General features: G+C 47.3%; 1 protein-coding gene across 2 annotated transcripts in view; it reads left to right on the top strand.

The window, feature by feature from the left end:
- The first annotated feature begins 452 nt into the window (after window positions 1–452).
- GCNT1 (glucosaminyl (N-acetyl) transferase 1) overlaps window positions 453–6,882 on the top strand; it is a 63,465-nt gene continuing 57,035 nt past the window's right edge. For both annotated transcript variants that reach the window (XM_067744131.1, XM_067744132.1), the window contains exons 1-2: window positions 453–581; window positions 1,406–1,525. The gene's annotated coding sequence lies outside the window, so the exon portion shown is untranslated. The remainder of the gene's footprint in view (window positions 582–1,405; window positions 1,526–6,882) is intronic.

The following is a 6,882-nucleotide window of genomic DNA, read 5'->3' as shown; positions in this document are numbered from 1 at the left end:
ATGCTAAATTTAGTATGCAAAGTTCATCAGCGGAAATAAAAAACTACACGGTCACCTCTAAACTTTAACATGATGTAAAGAGGCTTGGCATTAATTTTTTTTCTTTTTCGTTATAAAACCTATTTTTATTTTTAAAATCAGAGAAGACAGCGCTTCCCGCGTTTCCTGCCTCCGAGGAAGGAGGTATAAAAGACCCCACTCACGTGCCCAGTCCTTATGCGGTTCTCCCAACTAAGAACCCGTGCCAACCTGAGGAAGCAGAGAGAGGAAGCACGCGGAGTCCAGCCCTCCGCCCAGACCACGGAAACGCCCTGAGTATGTGCTGACCTCTGCCGGGTGGCCAGCGGCGCCTGCAAGAGCAGAGATGGGCGAGGCGGGCGAGGCGGGCGAGGCCATGGGCGGGGCCTAGAGGGGCGGGTCGAGGGGCGTGGCGCGCGGGCGCGCGGGTGGGTGGCCCGAAGCCGCGCGGCGAGGTCTTCCAGCGCCACCGGCGCAGCCCAGCGCAGCGTAAAGCCAGGCGAGGAGAGTACCCGCGCGGCCCAGCACCTTCCAGCGTCCTCGGGACCAGGCGCTCGCTGCTGGTAAGTAACTCCCTACCAGGTCCCTGCTCGGCTGCCTGGCTGCAGGGGAGGAAAGGGGAAGGATGGGCTGAAGGGAGGGAGCAGGCTCTTAGCCAGGACCCCGCTGCCTCGAGCCAGGTCAGCTCCGCCGGGGAAGAGGAAGCGTAGCCGGGGCAGGAGAAAGAGGACGCGCGGTGGGAATCGGTTTCGAGCTTGTGCGCCCGGGGCCGGGGATGGTGCAGGGCGCCCTGCCTCGACCCTACTCTTCCGTCCGGTCAGGGGAGCCTGGGGCTAGGACTCTGGTGCCCAGTGTCACCTGGAAGCCACTTTTTCTGGTCTCTTTCCCCCTGGTCCACGTAGCGAGTTGGAGCTTAGGAATCGGAGTTGGCGGCTGCGGGCTTGGATAGTCTGGGAGCGAACATTACTAATCGTTGTTGTCCCTTCGGGCCAGAGGCTTTAACTTCATTTAATCCTAACTGTAGCTCTGCGGAGAGGCATTTATTACCCCCATTCTACTGATAAAGAAGCCTAAGCCAGGATAATAAGTGACTTACCCTGGGGCCAAGTACTGGAAAAGAGACGCTACTCAAGGGCTCTGAAGCCCTCACGCGTCTCCCCATCTTCCTGTTCCCTCTCTATCCTTCACGCCAAGTCTAGGAAACGCGCACTGCTGAGTCTGTGATGAAACAGGTGATTCTTCTTAAACTCATTCTACTCCCTTCCTAGGTTTCTTTTTGGTTTTGTGTTGTTAGCACCCAATTTCTGATTTAAATATTTCCAATTTTTGTTTATTAGCTTTTAAGGTGGAAGAAGCTCTCGCTCACAGCTCTTTTCCCCCCTTGCAGCCCTTTCTCTGGACGCCGAGCAAAACACAGGCACCCCTGCCTGCTGCACACTTCTCATCTTTCCCGTTGGATGAGGTCACTTGTACGTCCAGCCTCGGCCTTAGGGCTGCCCGGGTGGAGGTGAGTCTTGTATCACCTGGCATCCTGCACACCCTTGGCTTTATTTCTTTTTAGACGGAAGGGAGTCTTCATTTTAGAATTAGTAGGACAAGAGGCAAATTGGGAAGATATACAGTGTTCAGAGAAAGCACGGTCTGCATTTGGTGAGGGGTAGGTGAGGCGTGGGGTCAGGGACTTGCGTGCCCCTCTCTTTAAGAGCTGTTCTGAAAGGCAGATTTGTTTTATAAAGGGGAGGAGGAGGGCTGAATGGTTGTTAAAGATCAGTGTAAATTACCTGCTAGGAACCCAGGCGGTTCCAAACAAGCCCCCCCACCCCCACCCGCCATAGGATTTGGTAACAGATTTCAGTTAGGGCAAGAAGGAAGTGCAGGCTCTGTGGCTCTCTGCTGTTGCTTAATGGATTTTTTGCAGGCCTTCAGGATGGTCGTTCTGGGAAGATTTTGAGTTCTCAGAAATGGCTAACTCCTCTATGTTTAAAAACAATATAATATACGGCGAATTTACGTTTACTCAGTTTTATTGATAGATGAAAGAAGTTTTGTTTGTTTGTTTGTTTTCCCCGTTTCATGGTGAGGGTTTAAAGGTTCCTGTCAGCTCCTCTGCCTTTGCTTCAGCCTGGCCTTGGAAAGAGCCTTCTCAGCCTTGGCGCTGAGTATGTACTGGATTCCATTCTTCATTAATTATAGTTCATTCTTGATTAATTATAGGACTGCTTCAAGTCACTAGTTACTTCTTTTCCATTTGCAATTTAGTCACTTAACACTAAGGAAAATGTTTTTCTTGAGAACTATCAACTATCTACAAAATGAAATCAACAAATTTACAGGCACCAAACAAGTAATGTGTGGGGAGAGCTAAATGGACCTTGATTGGTCCCAGATGACCTGCAGAGGACCTGCCAACACCTGGGTGGGTATTGGCCATTTCCTCCCTATAACTGCAGGAATCCTGGTCCAGTGTGACCAGAGCTCCCCCACCCAATAACTGAAAAATCTTTATTAAAAAATATGTAAAAAGGGATTTTAAATATTGGCTCTTCTTTTTTCTTTTTTAAAACACAAGAAATCGAATCAAATTTGGTTCATGCTGCATCATGTTTTCAGATCTCTTAGAAACTGCTATACCTGGTGATCACATTCTCAAGTGAATGAAAAATTCCGACCTATGATGTGTATATATTGTACATTTTTCATGAAATGAGGCAGTAGGAAACAAATTAATACTATTGAAAATCATCTCTTCCGAATCTCAGTTTCTCTTTTCTATGAAGTGTACATTAGTGTAGCTGCATTGAGGAACGTAGTCTTTTTGGGGCCAACCAAGGAATTTTGTTACTGTTTATTCATGGTTCTAGCTCAGGATGTCAGATGCCTTACTCCCTGCCTTAAAAAGGGAGTTCCCAAATGACTAATTTTATAAATCTGGTCTTTCTCCTGGGGCCTGTCTGTACTTTTAACCACAATGGCTTTGACACAGGAGGCATGGTTTCAGGTTGTCCTATGTCCTTTTGCCTATCTGTAGCAAACGCATGTATGGTTAGACCAGAGTTTCTCAACTTTGGTACTTTTGACATTTTTGGCCAGATAATTTCCTGTTGGGATTGTCTTCTGCATTGTAAGATGTGTAGCAGTGTCCTTGGCTTGACTCACTGGATGCCACCAGTCCCCTCCATCTAGGTTTTTTTTTAAAAAATTAATTAATTAATTAATTTGGCTGCGACAGGTCTTAGTTGCGGCACGCGAGCTCTTTGTTGTGGTGCGTGGGCTTCTCTCTAGTTTTGGCGCTCTGGCTCTAGAGCACAGGGGCTTAGTAGTTGCGGCGTGTGGGCTTAGTTGCCCAACCAGGGATCAAACCCGGGTCCTCTGCATTGGAAGGCGGAGTCTTAACCACTGGATCGCCAGGGAAGTCCCCCCTCCGTCTAGTTGTAACAACCAAAAATGTCTCCAGACATTGCCAAATGTCCCCTGGGGAACAGAGTCACCAAGTTGAGAAAAACATGCACCAATAGTTAAAATGCTCTAGATGTTTATTAACTAAACTGTATACTAAACACAGTTAACTTTAAACTTCTAATGACTAGAGAAGCTATTGGTAAAGTTTAAACATCTGACATTTAAAATATTTTTATAATAAAGATGACTAAACCAGTGTTCTTCGTGAATGGCCATGTGTATTCTGCCAGGTTTTATCGCCAAAGAAATCTCAAGTGTTTGACGCAGCTGTTAAATTTCTAAAGTTTAAAATGTGGAAGCTAAAAAGGAGTTATACAGCAGTTTTCATTTTTCTCTTTTCAGTGTGCTCATTGTCTTTCAGATTTTTTTAAGGTATGATGGAGTATCAGTGGACCATGGTTACTGATTTGAAAAAATTGACACAATCCCTAATTTGAGAACAAAAAACAAAAACTTTTAAGCAAAAATTTTAAAAGAGACTCAGTCTAAATCATGTTCAGAGTAGAATTTAGTTTTAAAAGAAATGTAAAACTTTTTGCCTAACAGCAGTAAATAGGACAACCATGTGTTTCTGTAGTCTAATATCCTAATTTTATGAAAGAGAACACTAAGTAATATATGATATTGCTTATCAGAAGAAAAAATGTCCTGCAAGTATAATCCTCTCTTTTTAGACCTTGGGAGGTTGAAAACATTTCCCTGGTTATAAACGATGCATCTTCAGAGAAATCAGACTAATTTGTAAGACTCAGGACTGGCTACATAATTTGTGGGGCCCCTTGTTAAAATATTATGAAGAGGGCTTCCCTGGTGGCGCAGTGGTTGAGAGTCCGCCTGCCGATGCAGGGGACACGGGTTCGTGCCCCAGTCTGGGAAGATCCCATATGCCACGGTGCGGCTAGGCCCGTGAGCCATGGCCGCTGAGCCTGCGCGTCCGGAGCCTGTGCTCCGCAATGGGAGAGGCCACAACAGTGAGAGGCCCGCGTACCGCAAAAAAAAAAAAAAAAAAAAAAATTATGAAGAATTTCAGGGTGGCGACAGACAGCTGAGCGTTAAGCAAAGTTCAGGGTCCTGTGCAACAGCACACAGGAAACTGGCCCTGGTAAAACTCTGTCCGAAGCTCAAAAGAGGATTGTGGTCACAAATGCAAATCCAGAGAAGTGTTCCTGCTGCCGTGAAGCACCCAGAATTTCTGATTCTTTGATTGTCCAAATATTTTCAATCAGGAGTCTATGTGTATTTGATAATCAGTGCGCTAAATTTACTGAGAACTTCCTCCCATGATTACTTTTTCTTTTGCTAAAGAGGGAGCCAGATAGTTTGCAAGGGGCCTGGGTACCTGCACCTGTTTACTCACTGAACAAATATTTACTGAGCACCTGTTGGATGCCAGGCATTGTCAGCTCTGGGGCTACAGCTGTGAATGGGATAGAGGGTCCCTGCCTTTATGAACCATTTAGTCTAGTGGGTTGTCGGGGGGCAGGCGGCTGACTAGCACGTAGTCACACAGGCAATCACAGTCATAAATGGTACTTGAGAAAAGCACAGATGTCCAGAGAACGTTTAACCTGGGGACCTAGACTAGTTTAGGGGAGGTGATTACTCAGGGTAGGTCCACCTAAAAAGAGACATTTAAAATGAGGCCTTAAAAACGAGAAGGAAGTAGTCAGGTGAATCAGGGTTTAAAGTTCCAGGCTGAAATGGTTGAGACCAAGGAAGGAACGTGGCTTGGGATGAGGCCTCTTGGGTCATTTTTTGGACTTCAGACTTTAATGAAAAGGTAGGGGGGTGCTTCCCTGGTGGCGCAGTGGTTGAGAGTCCGTCTGCCGATGCAGGGGACACGGGTTCGTATCCCGGTCTGGGAGGATCCCACATGCCGCAGAGCGGCTGGGCCCGTGAGCCATGGCCGCTGAGCCTGCGCGTCCGGAGCCTGTGCTCTGCAACGGGAGAGGCCACAACAGTGAGAGGCCCACGTACTGCAAAAAAAAAAAAAAAAAAAAAAATTATGAAGAATTTCAGGGTGGCGACAGACAGCTGAGCGTTAAGCAAAGTTCAGGGTCCTGTGCAACAGCACACAGGAAACTGGCCCTGGTAAAACTCTGTCCGAAGCTCAAAAGAGGATTGTGGTCACAAATGCAAATCCAGAGAAGTGTTCCTGCTGCCATGAAGCACCCAGAATTTCTGATTCTTGGATTGTCCAAATATTTTCAATCGGGAGTCTATGTGTATTTGATAATCAGTGCGCTAAATTTACTAAGAACTTCCTCCCATGATTACTTTTTCTTTTGCTAAAGAGGGAGCCAGATAGTTTGCAAGGGGCCTGGGTACCTGCACCTGTTTACTCACTGAACAAATATTTACTGAGCATCTGTTGGATGCCAGGCATTGTCAGCTCTGGGGCTACAGCTGTGAATGGGATAGAGGGTCCCTGCCTTTATGAACCATTTAGTCTAGTGGGTTGTCGGGGGGCAGGCGGCTGACTAGCACGTAGTCACACAGGCAATCACAGTCATAAATGGTACTTGAGAAAAGCACAGATGTCCAGAGAACGTTTAACCTGGGGACCTAGACTAGTTTAGGGGAGGGGATTACTCAGGGTAGGTCCACCTAAAAAGAGACATTTAAAATGAGGCCTTAAAAACGAGAAGGACGTAGTCAGGTGAATCAGGGTTTAAAGTTCCAGGCTGAAATGGTTGAGACCAAGGAAGGAACGTGGCTTGGGATGAGGCCTCTTGGGTCATTTTTTGGACTTCGGACTTTAATGAAAAGGTAGGGGGGGTGCTTCCCTGGTGGCGCAGTGGTTGAGAGTCCGTCTGCCGATGCAGGGGACACGGGTTCGTGCCCCTGTCCAGGAAGATCCCACATGCCGTGGAGCGGCTGGGCCCGTGAGCCATGGCCGCTGAGCCTGCGCGTCCGGAGCCTGTGCTCCGCAACGGGAGAGGCCACAACAGTGAGAGGCCCGCGTACCGCAAAAAAAAAAAAAAAAAAAAAAAAGTAGGGGGATCTCATTGAAAGCTTTCAAATGGGAGATGAGATGATTAGATTTGGGTTTTAAAAATGATATCGTCACTGCCGTGTTTGGAGGGGTAAGCCCTGTTGGCATATACAGTGCCTTTGTGCAAACCAGAAAAAGGCTTCCCTTCTGGGTGGACCAATTAGAAAAGATGTACTGCTTGTCCCACTAGATCAGGCCTAAAGGCAGCCCCCTGAGCCAGTCACTTTGTGTGGGCACAGCCTGTACAGTCATAGGCGGCTACCCTGGGGAGGGGGAGAATTGGGTGCAGTAGTGCAAAGGATTTTCAGTCACCCAGGGATAGAGGGGGGGGGCTTGGGAGGGAGGGAGAGAGCGAGAGAGACATTGAGTTAGTTAAAAATCAGTAAGAAGGTAGTGACTATTTGGATATA

This window comes from Pseudorca crassidens, chromosome 7 (genome assembly GCF_039906515.1).
Source record: "Pseudorca crassidens isolate mPseCra1 chromosome 7, mPseCra1.hap1, whole genome shotgun sequence".
Taxonomy (NCBI): Eukaryota; Metazoa; Chordata; class Mammalia; order Artiodactyla; family Delphinidae; genus Pseudorca; species Pseudorca crassidens.
This window is presented reverse-complemented; position numbering and strand designations above follow the sequence as displayed.